The sequence below is a fragment of the Ostrea edulis genome, chromosome 8, assembly GCF_947568905.1.
Source record: "Ostrea edulis chromosome 8, xbOstEdul1.1, whole genome shotgun sequence".
NCBI lineage: Eukaryota > Metazoa > Mollusca > Bivalvia > Ostreida > Ostreidae > Ostrea > Ostrea edulis.
In genome coordinates this window covers 1,825,123-1,851,653 of record NC_079171.1, presented here as the reverse complement: position 1 = coordinate 1,851,653, position 26,531 = coordinate 1,825,123, and the positions used below count along the sequence as shown (strand labels likewise).

At 38.9% G+C, this 26,531-nt stretch overlaps 1 protein-coding gene across 1 annotated transcript in view; it reads right to left on the bottom strand.

The window, feature by feature from the left end:
- The window catches only part of LOC125682758 (uncharacterized), a 222,865-nt gene that overhangs the window by 17,546 nt on the left and 178,788 nt on the right, over positions 1 to 26,531 (bottom strand). Inside the window, exons 4-5 of the mRNA XM_056147922.1 lie at positions 4,753 to 4,810; positions 3,775 to 3,824 (exon numbers count right to left, since the gene is read on the bottom strand). The gene's annotated coding sequence lies outside the window, so the exon portion shown is untranslated. The remainder of the gene's footprint in view (positions 1 to 3,774; positions 3,825 to 4,752; positions 4,811 to 26,531) is intronic.

Genomic DNA, 26,531 nt, shown 5'->3' with positions numbered 1-26,531 from the left:
TGTTACTACGCAGCTTTAGACTGTCAACATTCGAAATAACTGCTTTATTTAACCTAACTTTACGTACATTGGGAGCAAGTCCTTCTTTGATTTACAGTACATCCAAGTTTCGGGCTGAATATTAGCATGACCTTGTCAGGCAAAGATGAATTCAAAATAACAGATTTAAACTACAATATGACTTACCATAGCATGCAGCATTGCCGCCAGATAAATCCGACACAGTAAATTATGTAAGCAATTCATAGATAGCGATCCACATGTTATCGATGAGACATGACGTCATCTATTGTAAGACATTCATGACGCATTTTATGCTTCGATAGGCGGATCAAGTAAACCCCATATGAAAATACTCGATATACCGTTTTTTTTATTTATTTCACATATGACATCGTTGTACATATCAAGAGTTTTTTATTTTTATGTAACTTTACTTGTAAACAAAGACTGCGTTTTGTTTTTTGTTTGAGGGGAGGGGGTAAGACAATACAGTATTTATTGTGCATGTTTAATTCCGTTGATTTTCAATTTCATGGTCTAATTCGAAGGCCTATCAACATATCAGTGTTCCATTGTCCAATGTAACATTAGAAAAGAAAAAATAGTCTTGGTTGTCAAGGAGGTGTGTCCCCATGCCAAGTTTCATTTATACAATATAAACAAATATTTTTTTCAGCGTGCGCATCAAATCAAATTGCGTGATACAAGTAAAATTAAATTATGACAGACGGACTGAATGCTATAATATATATGTTTTGCCAATTAATAAACTGGACATGTGTTGTACCAATAAATATATCTTAATTTAATAATCCAGCCTACAATGGCAACAGGAAATTGTGCTTAAATTGTCCAATCTTCAAAACCTTAAATTGTGTACATGTGTGTGGTGGCGGTGGTGGGTGGTGGTCTTCATCCACTCAAACTGTCCCAATCCCCCTCCCGAATTCAGTTTCTTTAAGTGTGCAGTGGATAAATCGCCACATGGACCCATCCAAGTCTACTGTAAGGATGTTTTAAAATCTCGGTTTCAAATGCAATTAGTTCACACACAAATATATATAGACAACATTATTTGACGATTTGCATTTTAGTTGCTTCTATTCATACACGCTACACAACAGTACTGAATCTATAACTTCGTGAGAGAGAGAGAGAGAGCATCAGTAATTGTATACAGGTATGGGAAGTTTAATCAATCAAATCTTAAGTGTACAATATTATTCTTATTAATTAATTATTCCATTTCATTTTGATATATTTAATTTCCCTTTTTTCCATGTTAAATTATTCGGCTGGCGCGAGTTAGGACTGCTCCCCCCTCCCTTTTTTAAACCGATGTTACGTGCCTAGCTATCTAACGCCCTCTCCATCAAAAATTAAATAAATATATAATCTATATTATTACAACTTCATTGGATTTACTAGATTTTATTTTACCACCGTCATACATGTTAATCTAGGCATTTAAAAAAAAAATTCCATCTTCGATAGCAAAATGTATTCAGTCCATGGTGAACTCGTGCTGCTCGTGCTGTGAGACAATGTGCCGACTAACACGTACAGGTGTTTGTGTACGGGATGTCGAGAATTTGGGCGTTTCATAAAGGTGTGAACGTCTGCGGGGAAGTCTGCATACGGATATATATCAATATCTTAATATATCTATATACAAGAAATAATCCCGATTTACAAACATGTTGAGGTTTCTACTTAGAGATAATTAAAATCCATTTAGCGACACTGTCCACTCTATTTCTGGGTTTTTTTTAAAAAACAATTTATCTGCTTCAAACATATAAACGTGAAAAGTTAATACAGAACGGACGTCATAAGTTGAATTGAGATGAATTGTTTCGAATAGCAAACTCCAACATGTAAACAATTTAAGCAAGTTATCAAATCAGTATTATAGTTCTTTGGAGATAGACAGTGAAGGTACATTTTTAAAAAATTAAATTACTATTTTAAATTTACAATAATATATCTCATTAAATAATATGAATATATACAAGTCGCCGTTTTATACGTTTTAATTTTCACCCACTAATATTTCGCTTAGTATTTTTTTTTTATCACACGAAGGTGCACGGTGGCACAAAGGAGGCACAAATGTCAGATCTCCATGGACTTAAAGGTCTACCTCGCTCAGAAAATTAAGACTTCAGAGGTGCCGCACGACAATGTTAAAGGTCCACCGTGTTTTATTTTTAAAAAATTAGTTTTAAAAATCAATTTTTGTAATTAGTTACTATAATTACTCAAGTTTAACCAAAATTATACAGTTGTCTCTCTTTTTATCCTCAATTATATCAATTTCAATGGAAGTTGATACAAATAGATATATGCAACTTGAACAGTGATTGGGATAAGCACGCGCCCTGCGCCATAGTCGCATTAAATCAAAGAATGGCGCATAGAATATTGAAACACTGCGCCGTTGTGGCGCACATCGTCGATATACCTAGTTTGAGCTTTTCCCCACTGACGTAGATATCCAAACTTTTTAACTTTTGAGCTGATCCCCCACTTAATCTATATCGATTAAGTGCTTGAAAAATCTTTATCACTGGTAATGCTTTAGTAATAGTTCAACTTTACGTTCTTTTAAGCGCAAGTATGACTTAGATTTCCTCAGTGTCTAATCAAACAGTAAAAAGTTATCTGATTGGTTAATACCGTTAAATTGCAATTTTAATGCGCACGGACTGGAGATGCCACGGAAAAAAATTCTTGAGCCTGACAAAGGGCAAACTGACTTAATGATCAGCCAGTACTGGCAGTAGACACTGTAGGAGCAGAAGGAGACGATGACGCGGACAATCACAATGAGAATCCTTACTTTAACAAAACGTAAATTTAACACAAATAATAAAACTAAAGTTATCCACGGTATTACTGTCTGTCAGTAGTGTTTAAATTATAATTTATTGGTCTCTCGGACTTGTCATTTTAAAATGTCTCATAAAAATTTTAATTTGGCGCATTCATTTTAGAAATGTCACATCGACACTAGCTGGTAACGCGCCATTGTCACATTAAGCAATTTGCTTATCCCAATCACTGAACTTGAAAATATTAACTCGTCTTTGAGACAGACAGTAAAACAATACTATTTGCTGTCGTCCTTTCACTGCAAGGAATTTTAATTTTTAATCACGATTTTTCAATTATGTCCAATACAGCGGGAAAAAAATTGTAGTGTTATGTAATGGGAAGGGGGGGGCAATATATCACAAATTCAAACATTGTGATAGAAAATATTCAAGTTCCTAGTATTTTAACAGTTGTGATTTACAACCAGAATAAGCCCAAAAAATATATATTAACCTATGCGTCCATTTTTTGTGCATTACACTGTGATTCTCATAACGTCAACATCATGACGTTATATAGTTTTTCTGTTGAAAAACAACAAAAAGTTTAAACGACTGTAAAACGAAAACTAGAAAAGATATAGTTATAAAATAAATTATTCTATAACCTATAAATCCTAGAGCATCAACTGTGAAAGTCTCATTTATTTTGGCGAAAGGGCCAATTTTAGTACTTTGTGGCTCTGGTTGTTTGAAATTTTTGACAGATGACACACGACGATACACAGAGAACAATAGCAATAGGTCACCCAAGTGACTCAGGTGACCTAAAATAGCCAATATTATTAAGTTGTGACTAGACATTGATATCCTCCTTTAAACAATCCATGTCATTCATATCCAGAGTCACAAATACAGGTAAATTATCCAAGTAATAAAGAAACTCTTATAATACCACTCAGTTTTTATCTTCCTTTTCTCTTTCACACAGCTGTCCTGAGGATTCTGTTAAAAGTAATCTAAGTAGTTAATAATTCTATGATTCTATTATAGATTGTACAATTCTAACTTAAGATAAATTTGAATTATTGTTAGTATACATACAATGTTTGTTTGAGTCAATGTGGAATGCTATACAATGAAATCTTCTAATGCCATGGGAACATGACTCTATCAAAATATTTTTACTTGACCCAAATACAAACTTGACCTGTGTAATTTGATACATTGATATCCTGACCATTAATTCAAAATGTCCACATACAACTGAGACAACCAAAGACTGAAGAGTCTAACAAGAGAGGTAGTGACAGTTTGTTCACCAACATCCACAATTAGAGGTAAATTGGATAGGATATTTAAACGGAGGTCACGGTAGGCGTTAGCACGATAAAGAACCCTCACTACTAGGACCTTAAATTGATGAAGTTTCAAAAAGAGAAAACCATTCTTGAATTAGACAGAAAATAATGTATGATCTTCAATATCTTATCTTATATTTATTATTTCCAACTTATCTAACCTCTTTAAGAAGATAGGAAGTATTGAACAAATTCCATTAACAGCCCCCCCCCCCCCCCCCCCCCCCCCCCAACATGTGGAAAGATTGGAAAAGATCACATAGAATTTCTACCTGATATTGGCCTTGTGATAAGTAAAGAATTGAATTAGAAGTTGTGAATAGTTTACAGAAGACAGGTATGACAAACTTTAATCAAGAAAACTCGGATGTAAGCTCAAACCAATGTACACTGATATCATAAAACTCAGCTGTAAGTTTAAACATATTGAACTTGTTTTGAGATCACAAAACTCAGCTGTGAGTTTAAACATATTGAACCTGTTCTGAGATCATAAAACTCAGCTGTGAGTTTAAACATATTGAACCTGTTCTGAGTTCATAATATTTTGATATCAATGTTACAACTGTTACCAGTGCCCGTTTTCTGTTCTTCGGTCTTTGTGATGCTGATATATCTAGCTGTTATCATCTGTGGAAACAAAAATACACAATTCATCATATACTAGCATGTGATACAGTTACTGTATTGAAACGTATTCAACAGAAATAGTTACAATGCAAGAGCAGTCTTTGAAAAGTCTCAGGAGTCTGGTGCCCGGGGCCTGGTAAAGTTAGGAGAACGGATGTGAAACTTGCAAATTCATAAGTCCAGGCAGAAAATTACTTTCATTAAACTTTTTTCTGTGATGTTTGTATTTTTGTTCGATACAATCAATTCAAACGGACGATGGATACACCTGCCTGAAGTGCATGTGTTAAAACAATGCAAAGACTGCAATGGTTAACTGGGGAGAAAACAAGAGGCCTGTGAGCCACAATCACTCACCTGAGTTACCTTCGCCCTGCTATTGTTCAGCTGTTCTTTGTTTTTCTTGCCCCAAATGTTACAACATAACTGAAATACAAGGTTAAAAGGTCAACAACCATGGTATGAAATGTACGGTCTTGTCATCATGACTAATCATGGATTTACTGTTGTTGAGAAGAATATTTTCCTATATATATTATCATCCAAAACTTTGATTCCTATTGTGAACACTCACTATCCACAGGGTTCTGGATTTGGGGGTACTGATTTCATCACATTTGAATCTACACTACCTTGGTATCCTTGCATATATCAACATGGCAGTACTACTCAGAGCTCTGTTGTCCTTGAGAAAATTGATTGATTGTATCTTGCTTAACGTCTCGCTCGAGAATTTTTCACTCATATGGAGAAGTCACCAAGACCGGTGAAGGGCTTCAAATTTAAGCCTATGCTCTGTGCTTACGGCGATTGAGCAGTGAGGGTTATTTAGCGTGTCACACCTACTGTGACACGGGTCATCCGTTTATAAGGTCATATCTGAGGACCCGTCACATTCACACCTACTGTGACACGGGACATCCGTTTATAAGGTCATATCTGAGGACCCGTCACATTCACACCTACTGTGACACGGGACATCCGTTTATAAGGTCATATCTGAGGATCCGTCACATTCACACCTACTGTGACATGAGACATCCGTTTATAAGGTCATATCTGAGGATCCGTCACATTTACACCTACTGTGACACGGGACATCCGTTTATAAGGTCATATCTGAGGATCCGTCACATTCACACCTAATGTTTGGCGATGAAAGTATCGCTACCCATTTTAACGACTTGGGTCTGTCGCGGCTGGGATTCGAACCCTGGCCTACTGCATGCGGGGCGAATGCTCTAACCTCTCGGCTACTGTGGCGGTACTCCTTGAGAAGAGGGTTTTCAAAGCTGTTTGCTATATACGTCAGGAAGCCTTTTTGTAAGTTTCAACTTTTCTGGCCCAACGGTTCTTGAGAAAATTTTCAAATGACTCCACCCTATTTTTCCATTTTCTTGATTATCTCCATTTTGAAGGGATCATGACTGGCCCTTTGAACAACTTGATTCCCCTAAGGGCCTTCCTCCAAGGATCATTTGTACCAAGTTTAATTCATATTGCCACAGTGGTTCTGGAGAAATTGAATAGGTGGAAACTGTGCATACGGACTAACAGACAGACAGTGCACAAAAAGTGATCAGAATATCTCACTTGAGTTTCCAGCTCAGGTGAGCTAAAAATGTGAAACATTTACAGATACACAGTTTCCTGATGAGAAATCATAAAAACTCACTTGAGTTATCAGTTCTGGTGACCTCTAAATTGTTCTAAAATCATGATGTCTAAGAATTAATGATACAGCTGTTTATACTACCACATGTCAATCCTTTCTTCCCCCTTTATGACGCCATGCACTACATCTAAGTATTGTCACCTGTAGAAAAACAAGAAATGATATAGAGAATTCATTGTCACCTGTAGAAAAACAAGAAATGATATAGAGAATTCATTGTCACCTGTAGAAAAACAAGAAATGATATAGAGAATTCATTGTCACCTGTAGAGAAACAAGAAATGATATAGAGAATTCATTGTTACCTGTAGAAAAACAAGAAATGATATAGAGAATTCATTGTCACCTGTAGAGAAACAAGAAATGATATAGAGAATTCATTGTCACCTGTAGAAAAACAAGAAATGATATAGAGAATCCATTGTCACCTGTAGAAAAACAAGAAATGATATAGAGAATTCATTGTCACCTGTAGAAAAAACAAGAAATGATATAGAGAATTCATTGTCACCTGTAGAAAAAACAAGAAATGATATAGAGAATTCATTGTCACCTGTAGAAAAACAAGAAATGATATAGAGAATTCATTGTCACCTGTAGAGAAACAACAAATGATATAGAGAATTCATTGTTACCTGTAGAAAAAACAAGAAATGATATAGAGAATTCATTGTCACCTGTAGAAAAAACAAGAAATGATACAGAGAATTCATTGTCACCTGTCGAAAAACAAGAAATGATACAGAGAATTCATTGTCACCTGTCGAAAAACAAGAAATGATGTAGAGAATTCATTGTCACCTGTAGAAAAACAAGATATGATATAGAGAATTCATTGTCACCTGTAGAAAAACAAGAAATGATATAGAGAATTCATTGTCACCTGTAGAAAAACAAGAAATAATATAGAGAATTCATTGTCACCTGTAGAAAAACAAGATATGATATAGAGAATTCATTGTTACCTGTAGAAAAACAAGAAATGATATAGAGAATCCATTGTCACCTGTAGAGAAACAAGAAATGATATAGAGAATTCATTGTCACCTGTAGAAAAACAAGAAATGATATAGAGAATTCATCAATACCTGTAGAACAAGAGGCCTATGGGCCACATCACTCACCTGAGTCACCTTGACCCATATTTAAAGATTTTTTCTATATATTCGCATGTAAAACTTAATCCCTATTGTGGCCCCAATCTACCGCCAAGTGATATTATTTAAACAAACTTAAACCTGCACTATGTCAGAAAGCTTTCATGTAAATGTAATCTTCTTTTGCTGAATGGTTCTTGAGAAAAAGATTTTTAAAGATTTCCCCTATATATTTGTATGTAAAACTTTCACCCCCTGTTGAGGGCCCCATCCTACCCTTGGGGTCATGATTTTCACAAACCTGAATCTGCACTATGTCAGGAAGGTTTCATGTAAATTTCAGCTTTTCTAGCCCAGTAGTTGTTTAGAAGAAGATTTTTAAAGATTTTCCCTATATATTTGTATGTAAAACTTTGATCCCCTATTGTGGCCCCATCCTACCCCCAAGGGCCATGTGTTTAACAAACTTGGATCTGCATTATGTCAGGAAGCTTTCATGTAAGGAAGCGCTGTGGTGGCCGAGAGGTTAGAGTGTTCGCCCCGCATGTGGAAGGCCGGGGTTCGAATCCCGACCGCGACAGACCTAAGTCGTTAAAATAGGTAGTGACAGTTCCATCGCCAAACGCTCGGCATCAAGTGTCAATGTCACGGGTTCTCTGAGATGACCTTAAAAATGGATGACCCGTGTCACAGAAGGTGTCACATGCTAAAGAACCCTCACTGCTCAACGGCCCTAAGCGTCGAGCATAGGCCTAAATGTGAAGCCATTCACCGGTCTTGCTGACGTCTCAATATGAGTGAAAAATTCTTGAGTGAGACGTTAAGCAAGATACAATCAATCATGTAAATTTCAGCTCTTCTGACCCATTGTTTCTTGAGAAAACGATTTTTAAATGACCCCACTCTATTTTTGCATTTTTGTGATTATAACCCCTTTGAAGGGGGCATGGCCCTTCATCTGAACAAACTTGAAAGCCCTTCGCCCAAGGATGCCGTTGGCCAAGTTTGGTTATATTTGGCCCAGTGGTTCTGGAGAAGAAGTCGAAAATGTAAAAAGCTTACAGACAGACGATGGACAACAGGCAATCAGAAAAGCTCACTTTCAGCTCAGGTGAGCTAAAAACAAGAAATGATAGAAGGAATTCATCGTCACCTGTAGAAAAACAAGCACTCCGAGAGTATTGCATGACAATACATAGTCCCCTACCGGTTGCAAAAATTACTGTACCACAAAAATATTCAAAGCTCATTATGTAAGTTAAATGGTAAAAGGGAATTTTGGGGAACCAGGATAGGAATGTTGGAAATAGGGGTGAAACGATGCATCGAGATGAGGCCGAATCGCAATGTAGAGGTCTCGATTCGATGTTCGATTTATTCTGGGTCTGTTTCGGTTCGATGCGGTTCTAGAAACATAGCATACATTGCTTTTGATAAAACAGTTTCTGATTGGCCAATGAAATTGAAAATTGCCCAATCAACGTACGAGTAAACTTTGCTGTGCAAAATTGGCCACAGTAGAGTTGAAAAATGCACTCCCAATGTATAAATGATGGGTATAGTGATAAGTGTGTTGCTTTATATTATGTAGACAGCAATAAATACAATGAAACATAAAAAACTTAGCATTAGGCCAATTCAACTTAATCAGTAGATTATCATCCAGGGTAAGCAAAAAGTATGGGGCGGGTGGGAGGCTTTTATTATTTAATTTTCATTTTCTGAGAAAAATATTAAAGACAAACGATTTTTTTTCAACAGATGCTCATCATTTAATGCCAGGTGGATATCAATCTATGCTATTTTCACAGACGAATTCTAGGTTAAGCTTTAATTTCAAACAGAAATATAACTAACTTCTTCAAGATTTACGCCTGTAAGAACGCGAGAAATTAAGAAAACCATATAGATCTATTTTCTTCACGTGGTTTTTCATGTAAACAAGTGTAAATACCGGAGTCGGACATGAAAATATTCTGGAAATCGCAAGTTTCGAAAACTAAAAAAAATTTGGGGCGGGCCAATGTTTGAGGGGCGGGCAGGGGTGATAATCTATCAATTAAGTTGAATTGGCCTTATAAAGAATTTGGTACATGCTATTATATTGAATCGAAAATCATCGAATCGAGACTAAAGTATCGAAAATCGAATCGAATCGAAAAGGTACTGTATTGTTTCACCCCTAGTTGGAAATCAACTACTATTTGAGTAGAGACTAGACCAAGTCAATAAACTGTGACATGTAGGTGATCATCAATAATTTAGCTACATTATTATATTACTATGTTAGAAGTTTTAATGATTGTAGTACTCTTATCTATAGAGATAAGAAACTTGGATGTAAACTAACAATTCATGCTATGTTTCTAAGTCCAAGGGCCAAAACTTAATGAAAAATCAATGCACCGAGACGAAATTCAAACTTGATCTGTAACTTGGCAAAGCAATGTACCAAAATATCAAATGAATATCTGCAAGCACAAACAAAAAAGGTCATAAAACTGATAATGCATGCAATTTTTCTCAGTCCAAGGGCCATAAGTTTAGAAGTGAAAAATCAACGGACCGGGACTATATCTAAACTTGATCTGTAACTTGTTATGGCAAGGCAATGTACCAAATATATAATAAATATGTTCAAGAACAGAGAAAAAAGTACGAGAAACTGGATAGACGGATGAAGTGCAAACTTAAAGTCCTCTTCGACTTCGTGGTAGGGGACTAAAAAAATCGCTAAAATGCATCAGAGATGTGTATGGCCGAGTTCCAGTTTGGAAAATTATGCACGCTTGCATTCACAAAGTAAAAACATGCACGTATTTAATATAGTTTATAAGTATGAATCTTTGAATAGTCGTAATAAGTATTTAGTGTGTTAATGACCTTGACCTTTGGATTTCAAAAGCAACATGAACCTTGAATGTCATCAGGATTTGAAGTCTGATAAACATGCACCAGCAAGTGCATGTATATAAGTTAAGGCAAGCTAAAATCTACAGTATATAGTGAAAAAGAGACCTTGACCTTTGACCTTTTGACTTTGAAATAAATAAGAACGTTTCTCTTTTGGATGTGATCAAAATATGCAAGTGTGACAAAGACGCACCAAGTAGTATGAAAATTAGAGACCGGACAAGCTCAAATCTATGACGTTTAGTGACAAAGTGACCTTGACATTTGACCTTTCGACCTCAAAATAAATAGGAACCTTCCTCTTGGATGTGATCATGTTCTGTAAGTTTCACAAAGATACACCAAAAAGTATGAAAGTTAGAGACCGGACAAGCTAATTGTGGATGCCGCCCATCCAAGCCCGACTGGACGCCCATCCTTCGCCAATTTAAAAGCCGAGATTTGCTACGTAACTTGGTTAACAAGAGGCACTGTGAGGAATACTCACTAAGAATACCCCCCGCTTACCCCAATCACCTAAAGGATGTTGTTAAAAGGTATATATTACCTATTTCCTGAGTGTAAAAAAGAAAGGGCATGATAAAACCTTGGGTAGTCTCTCTGCGCTTGACCTTTATCCCTAAAATCGATAGTGAACATCTTTGTTCCATGGGTAGTCCATATGTATGATATGGTGACTGTAGGTGGAAAGCATAATGCTTTAGAGCCCGGAAACCATTGCGTCTACAGACAACCCAATTCCAGTACACCCCCCCCCCCCCGATAAAAAAAATATAGAGAATTTATGTTATCTACTGCTAATTTAAACTGCCCCATTCTTGTTCTGACATACCCATATAGAGATATAAGATTTGGATTTGTTAAAAACAAATGTCTCCCCAGATCCCCAAACTGAAAGTGCTCCAAATTGCACCTCTCCCCTTATTGAGGAGAAAGATGGAGGAAAAACTCAACATCGATGTGATCAATGCCGTGGTTGTATATGTTACAAAATACTATCTATATTAAAAAGGTTTATTTATCTTTTTTTTTCTCGCAACTCACTCTCACTTTTTAAAAAAAAATCCGTAAACCACGAAATTAAAAAAACTTGGGCTTTATAGTGAGACATTTTCTCAATAAACTCGTAATGCTTTTTGACATTTCGTACATGTATGTATTCAAACCTGTTTTCCTATTGATCTCAACAAGTATAATCTTCTTAATTAAAAAAAAAAAGGTTTTCGAGAACTAAAATGCACGTTTCTTAACTTTTCTAAATTATCCAGCAATGGATGTTCGAGTTTCTTATGTACCACCAATATAGATGAACACATCATTCAAACCCGGGAACATATGAAAATGGATCAACAGCGAGTAAGGCCAAAATAAAAATAATTTTTGTTTCCCCTCGCTTGACCGAGTTTTAGAAAGTCACACCGATCCAAAAGCTTTGATTTTGTTATTCTGCCAATTTTTTTTTTTATTTCTGGAAAATTTTTGGTTTGTTTCCTGTAAAGATCAGTATTTATAATGACAAGAATTTTCTATATCCTTGTTGGTTTCAATCTTTAAAACAAGAGGCCCATGGGGCACATTGCTCACCTGAGTCACCTTGGCCCATATCTGAAGACTTTCCATATATATTTGCATGTGTAACCTTAGTCCCTATTATGGCCCAAACTACCCTTTGCAAACTTGAATCTACACTATGTCAGAAATCTTTCATGTAAATGTCAACTTCTTTGGCCCAATGGTTCTTGAAGATTTTTAAAGCTTTTTCCTATATTTGTATGTAAAACTTTGATCCCCCCCCCACTTGTGGCCCCATCCTACCCCCCGGGGGCCATGATTTGAACAAACTTGAATCTGCACTATGTCAGAAAGTTTACTTGTAAATATCAGGTTTTCTGACTCAGTGGTTATTGAGAAAAAGATTTTAACTATATATTTGTATGTAAAACTGTGTTCCCCCTGTGGCCCCATCCTACCCCCGGAGGCCATGATTTGAACAAACTTGAATCTGCACTATGTCAGAAAGTTTTCATGTAAAAATCAGCTTTTCTGGCTCAGTGGTTCTTGAGAAGAAGATTTTAAAAGATTTTTCCTATATATTTGTATGTAAAACTTTGATCCCCTATTGTGGCCCCATCCAACCCCAGGGGCCCATGATTTGAACAAACTTGAATCTGCATTATGTCAGGAAGCTTTCATGTAAATCTTGGCTTTTCTGGCTTAGTGGTTCTTGAGAAGAAGATTTTTAAAGTTTTTCCCTATATATTTGTATGTAAAACTTTGATCCCCCCTTGTGACCCCATCCTACTACCGGGGGCCATGATTTGAACTAGAATTTGCAATATGTCAGGAAGCTTTCAGGTAAATTTCAGCTCTTCTGGCCCAGTGGTTCTTGAGAAGAAGATTTTTAAATGACCCCACCCTATTTTTGCATTTTTGTGATTATATCCCCTTTGAAAGGGACATGGCCCTTCATTTGTACAAACTTGAAAGCCCTTCACCCAAAGATGCTTTTGGCCATGTTTGGTTGAAATTGGCCCAGTGGTTCTGGAGAAGAAGTCGAAAATGTGAAAAGTTTAACAGACAGACGGACGGACAGACAACGGACAAAAAGCGATCAGAAAAGCTCACTTGAGCTTTCAGCTCAGGTGAACTAAAAAGTATATGAATACAAGTGAAAGGGTATATGAATAGAAGTGGTCTGCTAGATCAAGATTGAGAAATGTTGTCTACATGATAGACGAGGAGACTCAGGGACGTCCAGGTGTGTTGTCTACATGATAGACGGGAAGACTCAGGGACGTTCAGGTGTGTTGTCTACATGATAGACGGGAAGACTCAGGGACGTCCAGGTGTGTTGTCTACATGATTGACGGGGAGACTCAGGGACGTCCAGGTGTGTTGTCTACATGATAGACGAGGAGACTCAGGGACGTCCAGGTGTGTTGTCTACATGATAGACGGGGAGACTCGGGGACGTCCAGGTGTGTTGTCTACATGATAGACGGGGAGACTCAGGGATGTCCAGGTGTGTTGTCTACATGATAGACGGGGAGACTCAGGGATGTCCAGGTGTGTTGTCTACATGATAGACGGGGAGACTCGGGGACGTCCAGGTGTGCACGTTGTGTTCTTTAGTAGAGGAAAGTGTTGATATTTCACACGGGTGGATATTTTCGACAACCAATAAGAATCATTATGTCTACCTACGTGTTCTCAGTTTAAACTTATTTCCATGACATAGGCCTATTTACAAACTGGAAAACACCTTTAGAATGATATGGGCATGTGTAACTCAGCTCTGATTGGCTGATTTAAATACATGACCTTGTAAAATATGTCAGTATCTATTTTGTTTGATCGACAAACTCAAATCCTGTTGAAACATTTTCAATCTGGTAGAAGTTGGATCTACCGATATCAGTCTGGACGAAAAACGCTAGACTGATGCCCCATTTCTAGTAACATTTCTGTCGGGCTAGTAGATTTTTTGCTGCACTAGCCCGATCGGAATAGTATAAATTTTTCTTTAAAAAATGCATATATATATATAATTATATATATACAGGACTTTATCAAAAATCTGTAAACACCTCGTATAATAACATTATTTGATTGGCTGACTTTGCTTGCTAGTTTATCAAGTCCAAACTATTTCGTACCGGGTAATTTCATCTTTAATGTCAAACTCTAATACACTGAAAAGGAATACGAAATGTCTCGGGTACAAAAGCAGGGTTTGACATTTACTTTTTTGAGCACTAGACCAGTCGGGCTACTTCAAATGAATTTTACTAGACCTGACCTTACATCCACTAGCCCTGACCAACTGTACAGAAAAAAGTGATAGTTTCACCATATTTAATTACTTACTTCTAATGACAAACGTTAAGTTTGAACTAATCCTTATTTGATTGTCTCAAAAACATCAGTCTCGTCAATCAATTTGATATGCTTTAATTTTCAAACACATTTTCTGTTTCGTTAAATTCTACTCGGCACGGGAATTCTTTAGTCCATTTAGAATAAAATGATCTCAACCGGTTTTTTTTAAATTTCTATTTCATAAGCCCTGCTTTGTTTCTTCCCAACCTTTTCCTTTTCTTTCTTGGGACATCTTTCCTTGAGGACGAGACGTCGTTTTTGAATATAGAGACATTCCCGCACATATGTCAACACCGAAAAATGGCTCTTTACGACGTAATTTATTAATTTGATAAACACTTTCTTATATTTAATTCAAATAAATGTTTTTTTTTAAAAATGAATTAAATTTATATCTATTTATCCGAAACATAACTTCACACCCATCATCGAGCAGATGTCGTAAAACATCACTTCCGATCGCGACTTATGTATTAGAAATAGAAATAAAGATTATGTCATCACGCGGTTCAAAATTGCTCACAAACTCTTTACAATCTTATTGTTTTAAAGTTTGTTGTTTATTTTTTCAACACGACCAGTCGGACTAGTAAATCGACATTTTACCCGACCGGACCCATCATTCAGTAGACTCGGTCGGTCGGACGTGCCTTAGTGTCAAACCCTGGAAAGAGAAAGGTCCGGGTACGAATCGTATGTCACCTACACAGGTCGCTCTTCCGCTGTAGGCGAGTGGGAAAAACGAAGTGTGGAAGAAAGATACGAGTCAAAAAGAAAGCATGGATTTGTTCAATCATGGACCTTGAACCGTCCATAGCTAAAATTTGACGATGAAAAAAAAAACAATATTGTGTAAGTATTGTGAAAAATGTAGAATGAGGAGGAGGAGACTGAAAATGAACTGCTTGAATCTGAAATTGACAGAAATTTAATATTATATGAAGGGGAGTATGACTGAAGTTTTTTATTTGTTTTTGTTTTTATTCTTACTATGCGGAAACATTTTTTTTTTTAAAGTTAAATTTGCTTTAATAAACTGTTTTGATTTTGGACTAGTGATTTTTTTTTCGGGCTGGTAAATTTTACATTCAACTAGCCCGACCGGACTAGTAGCTTGGAAAGTTTTTGACCTAGACTGCGATATGAAATCCTAAACAAAATCAAAATCACAACCACATATGAATTGACATAATGTGCAAAATTGACGCCTGGGGGTTTGAGACCCAGGAGGGAGGGAATTCTTTTTGCTTTGATAACTTATAACATGGCCATTGGCATTGTTTATGTGGATTCAAGATTTTGATGCATACTGGAAATTACATGCACGAACTATTTTACAAAACCAAATCCTGAAATCGGGTGAAAGGTATGACCCGCTGGGTCATAAAAAGTAATGGGGTTACTGGTAGAAAAATCTTTTTCTGGTGTAACCCGCCTTAATCGGGTTAGTTGACAACTTAAAAATGAAGGTGTCATGTCACGACAGGCGTTGGTACAATAAAGAACCCTTACTGCTATGACCCTGAGTGCTCAAGACTCCAAGTTACAAAGCGAACGCTCCACCACAGAGCTACCGCGACCGGTATAAAGCATAAACTGACAGCTATGACCCTGAGCGCTAAGCATAGAACACTCCACCAGAGCTACCGCGACCGGTATAAAGCATAAACTGACGGCTATGACCCTGAGCGCTAAGCATAGAACACTCCACCAGAGCTACCGCGACCGGTATAAAGCATAAACTGACGGCTATGACCCTGAGCGCTAAGCATAGGTCTAAATTTGTGGTACTTCACCTACAGCTGGTGACATCACAACATGGGTGAAAATTCTGGACAGGACGTAAAACAATCATCAGTATGCACGAGATGACCTTGGGAAGCAATGATGAACAGAGTATTCGGTAAATAAATATTGTTTAAATTGAACCTGATCAAAACTCTGAACATCACATGATATGTGTAGGTGTCACAGGTGCTTGTTTCAGAAACGTCTCGTGTTATAGTATAGTGTGCCAGGTTCAAATGAAACAAGTGATTGTGGTAGCTGTTCTCGCTCAAACGGTATCAAGATCGAAATATGAAGAAAAGGAAGTCAGTTTTTCATACGTTTTACCCAGCCCATGTCACAATATAAAGGCAGGGGAAGAGTAAAAAAAATCTCGGATTAACTTTTTTTTTATGGTAGCGCGCACTTGTTTGCGGCCGCCATTTTGGAAAATCATAAACTCATACTTTTGCTATGGCGCTTTAAGCCTGGGTGTCCTACCCCCGGGCAAATCTCGACACCAATAACAGAATATAAACTTTATAACTATCCTCCTGACAAGTACACTGACTACCGTATACTGAATTATAATAAAACACGCCGTACTAGCCTTACCTTCTTATCCGGTTACCCGCCGAAATGTCCGTTGCTATGCACCCGAACTACCCTCGGACACTATCGTTATGCCCTATGATAAAGTCCGATGGAGGTAAGATTTAATACATCCCGAACCCGATCTCAATTTGTCGCACAAAATACCCCATAATTGTATAGTACCGTTTAAGTATTTCACAAGATGATTTTGATGCAAAACATGAAATCAGTCCCTAAAATTTTAGATCTTCTAAGCTATTCAAAATATACATTGATGGGATATTTTATTTGAAAATGAAAACAAAATTAAGAAACAATTTTCATTTTATTTATTGATTCACCAAACATATGTTGGCATACAATCACGTTACACAATATGAGATATATAAAGACAATAAACTAAATACTAACAGTTCATTTACATATATGTAAATATAAGTATATATATTTGACATGTACCTGTGATATTTATGTATACAATTTAGTATTGCATATTACATATATGTATACGTAATTATATAGCACGTTACCTTTGGTGCGCAATTCAAAAAATTCATGTAAAAATTATTTTGACTTGGATACTCACTTTGAGATACAATCATTTAGATAGATCCGCCACTGTATTTTCAACTATCAAAATTACAATGGCGGATCCAAAGGGTTGTTCTGGGAGTTGGAACACACACCCCCCCCCCCCCCCCCCCTCCCCTTTTCAGAAATGTTTGCTTAACTTGAAAAAGTGGGAAAATAGCGCATTTTGAGGGAGGACCCCAGTGGTGGATTATAGGGTGGTGGGGGGGGGGGGGGGGTGTCAGAACACACACCCCCCCCCTGCTCTTCGTGTTTTTCTTTTCTTCTTCTTTTGTTTTGATAACTATATGACTGATTGAATGATATTAGGCTATCTAACGTCCCGCTCGAGAATATTTCATTCATATGGAGACGTCACCATTGTCGGGGAAAGGCTGCAAAATTTAGGCTTACGCTCGGCGCTTACGGCCTTTGAGCAGGGAGGGATCTTAATTTTCGTGCCCCGCCTGCAGTGAGACGGAACCTCGGTTTTTGCGGTCTCATCATAAAGACTGCCCCATTTAGTCGCCTCTTACGACAAGCAAGCTGTACGGAGAACCTATTCTAACCCAGATATAAATATAAGGAAGCAACACGAATTTAAATATAAAATGCATTAACAATGTTTTTACAATTTTCCAGGTGGAGGCCACCGGGACCCCCCTGATAGGAGGGGGTAACACCTCCATACCCCATCCCCCCTTCGGGCCTCAACCCCTCCTACAGAAAAGTCTAGATCCGCCACTGGACCCCCTTGAAAATTAAAAATTAATGGTAGAACACCCCCCTTAAAAAATTAATTAGATAAATATTAGATAGATATCTGATTATATTATTTTTCATGATTGCGATGAAAATGTTTTGAATACGTTATTAAAACATTTAAAAAAAAATTGAAACGTTTTTAAATGATTTATCATATATTCTCAATAGCCTATATGTTTTGTCATACTCCAAATAAACCATAGAAATGTTTTATCATACTCTCAATAACCATAAAAAAATGTTTACCATACTCCCAATAAACCATAAAAACGTTTTATCATACTCCCAATAACCATAAAAAATGTTTACCATACTCCCAATAAACCATAAAAATGTTTTATCATACTCCAAATAAACCATAAAAATGTTTTATCATACTCCAAATAAACCATAAAAATGTTTTATCATACTCCCAATAACCATAAAAAATGTTTACCATACTCCCAATAAACCATAAAAATGTTTTATCATACTCCCAATAAACCATAAAAATGTTTTATCATACTCCCAATAAACCATAAAAATGTTTTATCATACTCCCAATAACCATAAAAAATGTTTTATCATACTCCAAATAAACCATAAAAATGTTTTATCATACTCCCAATAAACCATAAAAATGTATCATACTCCCAATAAACCATAAAAATGTTTTACCATACTCCCAATAAATAATGAAGAAAATGTTTTGTCATACTCCCAATAAACCATAAAAATATTTTATCATACTCCGAATAAACAATAGAAATGAATTGAAAAGGGTTCGTGTTAGATGGGACAGCATGCATATCGAGGAAGTTCAGAGAAAAAAATATGTATGTCACCCTACAAACTGTGGTAGGTGTGGAAATGTTACAGGATGCCCACGTGACTAGTGTCCCTACAAACTGTGGCAGGTGTGGACATGTTAAAGCATGTCACAAAGCAAACATAGCTGAAGTAGAATGAAGCTCCAGTGAATAAAGTGGACAGGAGTTCCAGTGACGGAAGTGAATGACGTGGACAAGAGTTCCAGTGACGGAAGTGAATGAAGTGAACAAGAGTTCCAGTGACGGAAGTGAATGAAGTGAACAGGAGTTCCAGTGACGGAAGTGAATGACCTGGACACAAGTTCCAGTGACGGAAGTGAATGAAGTGGACAGGGGTTCCAGTGACGGAAGTGAATGATGTGGACAGAAGTTCCAGTGACGGAAGTGAATGAAGTGAAAAGTAGTTCCAGTGACGGAAGTGAATGAAGTGAACAGGAGTTCCAGTGATGGAAGTGAATGACGTGGACAGGAGTTCCAGTGACGGAAGTGAATGACGTGGACAAGAGTTCCAGTGATGGAAGTGAATGAAGTGAACAAGAGTTCCAGTGACGGAAGTGAATGAAGTGAACAGGAGTTCCAGTGACGGAAGTGAATGACCTGGACACAAGTTCCAGTGACGGAAGTGAATGAAGTGGACAGGGGTTCCAGTGACGGAAGTGAATGACGTGGACAGAAGTTCCAGTGACGGAAGTGAATGAAGTGAAAAGTAGTTCCAGTGACGGAAGTGAATGACGTGGACAGGAGTTCCAGTGACGGAAGTGCATGACGTGGACATGAGTTCCAGTGACGGAAGTGAATGACGTGGACACGAGTTCCAGTGATGGAAGTGAATGAAGTGGACAGGAGTTTCAGTGACGGAAGTGAATGACATGGACACAAGTTTCAGTGACGGAAGTGAATGAAGTGGACACGAGTTCCAGTGACGGAAGTGAATAACGTAGACGAGTTCCAGTGATGGAAGTGAATGAAGTGGACAGGAGTTCCAGTGATGGAAGTGAATGACGTGGACAGGAGATCCAGTGACGAAAGTGAAGGACGTGGACAGGAGTTCCAGCGACGGAATGAAATGGACAGAAGTTCCAATGATTGAAGTGAATCACATGGACATGAGTTACAGTAACGGAAGTGAATGAATTAGACAGCAGTTACAGTGATGGAAGTGAATGAAGTGGGAAGGAGTTTCAGTGACGGAAGTGAATAAAGTGGAGATGAGTTCAAGTGACGGAAGTGAATGAAGTGGACACGAGTTCTGGTGACGGAAGTGAATTAAGTGGATACGAGTTCCAGTGAGGGAAGTTAATGACTTGTAAAGGAGTTCCAGTCACAGAAGTAAATGAAGTGTACAGGAGTTCCAGTGATGGAAGTGAATGACTTGGACAGGAGTTTCAGTGACGGAAGTGAATGACGTGGACAGGAGTTCCAGTGATGAAAGTGAAGGAAGTGGACATGAGTTCCAGTGAGGGAAGTGAATGAAGTGGACAGGAGTTCCAGTGGCGGAAGTGAATGACGTGGACACGAGTTCCAGTGACGAAAGTGAATGACTTGGACAGGAGTTCCAGTGAGGGAAATGAATGACGTGGACAGGAGTTCCAGTGACGGAATGAAATGGACAGAGGTTTTAGTGACGGAAGTGAATAACATGGACATGAGTTCCAGTGAGGGAAGTGAATGATGTGGACAGGAGTTTCAGTGACGGAAGTGAATGACGTGGACAGGAGTTCCAGTAACGAAAGTGAAGGAAGTGGACATGAGTTCCAGTGAGGGAAGTGAATGAAGTTGACAGGAGTTCCAGTGGCGGAAGTGAATGACGTGGACACGAGTTCCAGTGACGAAAGTGAATGACTTGGACAGGAGTTCCAGTAAGGGAAATGAATGACGTGGACAGGAGTTCCAGTGACGGAATGAAATGGACAGAGGTTCCAGTGACGGAAGTGAATAACATAGACATGAGTTCCAGTGAGGGAAGTGAATGAAGTTGACAGGAGTTTCAGTGACGGAAGTGAATGAAGTGGACACGAGTTTCAGTGACGGAAGTGAATGACGTGGACACGAGTTCCAGTGACGGAAGTGAATGATGTGGACAGTAGTTCTAGTGATGGAAGTGAATGAAGTGGACAGGAGTTCCAGTGACGGAAGTGAATAACGTAGACATGAGTTCCAGTGATGGAAGTGAATGACGTGGATACGAGTTCCAGTGACGGAAGTGAAAGAAGTGGACAGGAGTTTCAGTGACGGAAGTGAATGAAGTGGACACGAGTTTCAGAGACGGAAGTGAATGAAGTGGACACAAGTTCGAGTTACGGAAGTGAATGATGTAGATAGGAAATTTTTGTGACGGAAGTGAATGAAGTGAACAGGAGTTCCAGTGACGGAAGTGAATGAAGTGGACAGGAATTCCAGTGACGGAAGTGAATGATGTGGACAGGACTTTTAGTGACGGAAGTGAATGTTCAAGCGACAGAAGTGAATGAAGTGAACAGGAGTTCCAGATACAGACATGAATGACTGGACACGAGTTCCAGTGACGGAAGTGATGGAAGTGAACAGTATTTCCAGTGACGGAAGTGAATGAAGTGGACAGGAGTGCCAGTGATGGAAGTGAATGCAGTACACAGGAGATTCAGTGACGGAAATAAATGAAGTGAACAGTAGTTCCAGTGGTGGATGTAAATGATGTGGACACGAGTTCCAGTGACGGAAGTGAATGACTTGGACAGGAGTTCCAGTGACGGAAGTGAATGACAGGACATGAATTCCAGTGATGGAAGTGAAGGAAGTGGAAAGGAGTTCCAGTGACGGATGTAAATGATGTGGACACGAGTTCCAGTGACGGAAGTGAATAACATGGACATGAGTTCCAGTGAGGAAAGTGAATGATGTGGACAGGAGTTCCAGTGACAGAAGTGAATGAAGTGGACACGAGTTCCAGTGACGAAAGTGAATGAAGTGGACACGAGTTTCAGTGACGGAAGTGAATGAAGTGGACACGAGTTCCAGAGACGGAAGTGAATGATGTGGACAGGAGTTCCAGTGATGGAAGTGAATGAAGTTTACAGGAGTTCCAGTAACGGAAGTGAATGAAGTGGACACGAGTTTCAGAGACGGAAGTGAATGATGTAGATAGGAATTTTTGTGACGGAAGTGAACAGGAGTTCCAGTGACGGAAGTTAATGATGTGGACACGAGTTCCAGTCACGGAAGTGAATGATGTGGACAGGACTTTTAGTGACGGAAGTGAATGTTCAAGCGACAGAAGTGAATGATGTGAACAGGAGTTCCAGATACGGATGTGAATGACTGCACACGAGTTCCAGTGACGGAAGTGAATGAAGTAGACAGGAGTTCCAGTGACGGAAGTGAATGAAGTGGACAGGAGTTCCAGTGATGGAAGTGAATGAAGTGGACAGGAGTTCCAGTGACGGAAGTGAATAACGTAGAAATGAGTTCCAGTGATGGAAGTGAATGACGTGGATACGAGTTCCAGTGACGGAAGTGAATGAAGTGGACACGAGTTTCAGAGACGGAAGTGAATGAAGTGGACACAAGTTCCAGTTATGGAAGTGAATGATGTAGATAGGAATTTCTGTGACGGAAGTGAATGAAGTGAACAGGATTTCCAGTGACGGAAGTGAATGACGTGGACACAAGTTCCAGTGATGGAAGTGAATAAAGTGGACGGGAGTTTCAGTGACGGAAGTGAATGACGTGGACAGGAGTTCCAGTGACGGAAGTGAATGACGTAGACAGGAGTTCCAGTGATGGAAGTGAATAAAGTGGACAGGAGTTCCAGTGACGGAAGTGAATGAAGTAGACACGAGTTCCAGTGACGGAAGTGAATGAAGTAGACATGAGTTCCAGTGATGGAAGTGAATAACGTAGACATGAGTTCCAGTGATGGAAGTGAATGACGTGGATACAAGTTCCAGTGACGGAAGTGAATGAAGTGGACAGGAGTTTCAGTGACGGAAGTGAATGACGTGGACAGGAGTTCCAGTGACGGAAGTGAATGACGTAGACAAGAGTTCCAGTGATGGAAGTGAATAAAGTGGACAGGAGTTCCAGTGACGGAAGTGAATGAAGTAGACACGAGTTCCAGTGACGGAAGTGAATGAAGTAGACATAAGTTCCAGTGACGGAATGAAATGGACAGAGGTTCCAGTGACGGAAGTGAATGAAGTGGACAGGAGTTCCAGTGACGGAAGTGAATGAAGTGGACAGGACTTCCAGTGATGGAAGTGAATGACATGGACACAAGTTCCAGTGAGGGAAGTGAATGCAGTACACAGGAGTTCCAGTGATGGAAGTGTATGACATGGACAGAAGTTCCAGTGGCGGAAGTGAATGCAGTACACAGGAGGTTGAGTGACGGAAATAAATGAAGTGAACAGTAGTTCCAGTGACGGAAGTGAATGACGTGGACACGAGTTCCAGTGACGGAAGTGAATGACGTGGGCAGGAGTGCCAGTGACGGAAATGAATGAAGTGAACAGTATTTCCAGTGACAGACATGAATGAAGTGGACAGGAGTGCCAGTGACGGAAGTGAATGAAGTAGAGAGGAGTTCCAGTGACGGAAGTGAATGACGTGGACACAAGTTTCGGTGACGGAAGTGAATGAAGTGGACAGTATTTCCAGTGACGGAAGTGAATAAAGTGGACAGGAGTTCCAGTGACGGAAGTGAATGAGGTAGACAGGAGTTCCAGTGACGGAAGTGAATGAAGTAGACACGAGTTCCAGTGACGGAAGTGAATGACTGGACATGAGTTCCAGTGACGGAAGTGAATGAAGTGGACAGGAGTTCCAGTGATGGAAGTGAATGACATGGACACAAGTTCCAGTGAGGGAAGTGAATGCAGTACACAGGAGTTCCAGTGATGGAAGTGTATGACATGGACACAAGTTCCAGTGGCGGAAGTGAATGCAGTACACAAGAGTTTGAGTGACGGAAATAAATGAAGTGAACAGTAGTTCCAGTGACGGAAGTGAATGAAGTAGACAGGAGTTACAGTGACGGAAGTGAATGAAGTGGATATGAGTTCCAGTGACGGAAGTGAATGACGTGGGCAGGAATGCCAGTGACGGAAATGAATGAAGTGAACAGTATTTCCAGTGACGGAAGTGAATGAAGTGGACAGGAGTTCCAGTGACGGAAGTGAATGAAGTGTACAGTATTTCCAGTGATAACGTAGACATGAGTTCCAGTGACGGAAGTGAATGAAGTAGAAAGGAGTTCCAGTGACGGAAGTGAATGACGTGGAGACAAGTTTCAGTGACGGAAGTGAATGAAGTGGACATGAATTCCAGTGACAGAAGTGAATGACGTGGACATAAGTCCCAGTGACGGAAGTGAATGAAGTGGACAAGAGTTCCAGTGACGGAAGTGAATGAAGTGGACAGGAGTTCCAGTGACAGCAGTGAATGAAGTGAACAGTATTTACAGTGACGGAAGTGAATGAAGTGGACATGAGTGCCAGTGACGGAAGTGAATGAAGTAGACACGAGTTCCAGTGACGGAAGTGAATGAAGTAGACACGAGTTCCAGTGACGGAAGTGAATGAGGTAGACAGGAGTTCCAGTGACGGAACTGAATGACGTGGACAGGAGTTTAAGTGACGGAAGTGAAGGAAGTGGACAGGAGTTCCAGTGATGGAATGAAATGGACAGAGGTTCCAGTGACGGAAGTGAATGACGTGAACACAAGTTCCAGTGATGGAAGTGAATGAAGTGGACAGGAGTTCCAGTGAGGGAAGTTAATGACTTGTAAAGGAGTTCCAATCACACAAGTAAATGAAGTGTACAGGAGTTCCAGTGATGGAAGTGAATGACGTGGACAGGAGTTCCAGTGACGGAATGAAATGGACAGAGGTTCCAGTGACGGAAGTGAATAACATGGACATGAGTTCCAGTGAGGGAAGTGAATAACATGGACAGGAGTTCCAGTGACGGAAGTGAATGAAGTGGACACAAGTTCCAGTGACGGAAGTGAATGATGTGGACATGAGTTCCAGTGATGGAAGTGAATGAAATGGACAGGAGTTCCAGTGACGGAAGTGGATAACGTAGAAATGAGTTCCAGTGATGGTAGTGAATGACGTGGATACGAGTTCCAGTGACGGAAGTGAATGAAGTGGACAGGAGTTTCAGTGACGGAAGTGAATGAAGTGGACACGAGTTTCAGAGACGGAAGTGAATGAAGTGGACACAAGTTCCAGTTACGGAAGTGAATGATGTAGATAGGAATTTCTGTGACGGAAGTGAATGAAGTGAACAGGAGTTCCAGTGACGGAAGTGAATAACGTAGACATGAGTTCCAGTGATGGACACAAGTTTCAGTGACGGAAGTGAATGAAGTGGAAAGGAGTTCCAGTGACGGAAGTGAATGAAGTGGACAGGAGTTCCAGTGATGGAAGTGAATGACATGGACACAAGTTCCAGTGAGGGAGGTGAATGCAGTACACAGGAGTTCCAGTGATGGAAGTGTATGACATGGACACGAGTTCCAGTGATGGAAGTGAATGAAGTGGACACGAGTTCCAGTGATGGAAGTGAATGATGTAGACACGAGTTCCAGTGACGGAAGTGAATGATGTGGACAGGAGTTACAGTGACGGAAGTGAATGAATTGGACAGTATTTCCAGTGATGAAAGTGAATGAAGTGGGCAGGAGTTCCAGTGACGGAAGTGAATGAAGAATACATCGTGTCATGTATGACTGGTTTAAACTATATCAATACAAAAGTCATTATACGATAAACTATATATCAATATTCTATAAAATCAGGAGATTAAATTGTTTACAAATCTGACGCTTACAGTGTCTCTCTCTATCTCGCTCTCATTTGTCAGAATGGGTGACCTCCAAGTTCATTGCGCATCGGAAATTACGAAGAGGAATGACTGTCAGGAAGACACTAATTCAGGAATGGACATTTTCTGCTCATTTGACGGGTTTACTGCTTGTTGCTTCAGATCTACCATGGTTCCTTGAAATTATATATTTTAAATCACAGATGTGCTTTTCTGTTTGTTCTTGTATTGTTTGCTTTATTCACCGTCTGTTACAGTTTGTATTGTTTGCTTTATTTACCGTCTGTTACAGTTTGTATTGTTTTATTTACCGTCTGTTACAGTTTGTATTGTTTTATTTACCGTCTGTTACAGTTTGTATTGTTTGTTTTATTTACCGTCTGTTACAGTTTGTATTGTTTGCTTTATTTACCGTCTGTTACAGTTTGTATTGTTTGTTTTATTTACCGTCTGTTACAGTTTGTATTGTTTGCTTTATTGACCGTCTGTTACAGTTTGTATTGTTTGTTTTATTGACCGTCTGTTACAGCTTGTATTGTTTGTTTTATTTACCGTCTGTTACAGTTTGTATTGTTTGTTTTATTTACCGTCTGTTACAGCTTGTATTGTTTGCTATATTTACCGTCTGTTACAGTTTGTATTGTTTGTTTTATTTACCGTCTGTTACAGTTTGTATTGTTTGCTTTATTTACCGTCTGTTACAGTTTGTATTGTTTGTTTTATTTACCGTCTGTTACAGTTTGTATTGTTTGTTTTATTTACCGTCTGTTACAGTTTGTATTGTTTTATTTACCGTCTGTTACAGTTTGTATTGTTTGTTTTATTTACCGTCTGTTACAGTTTGT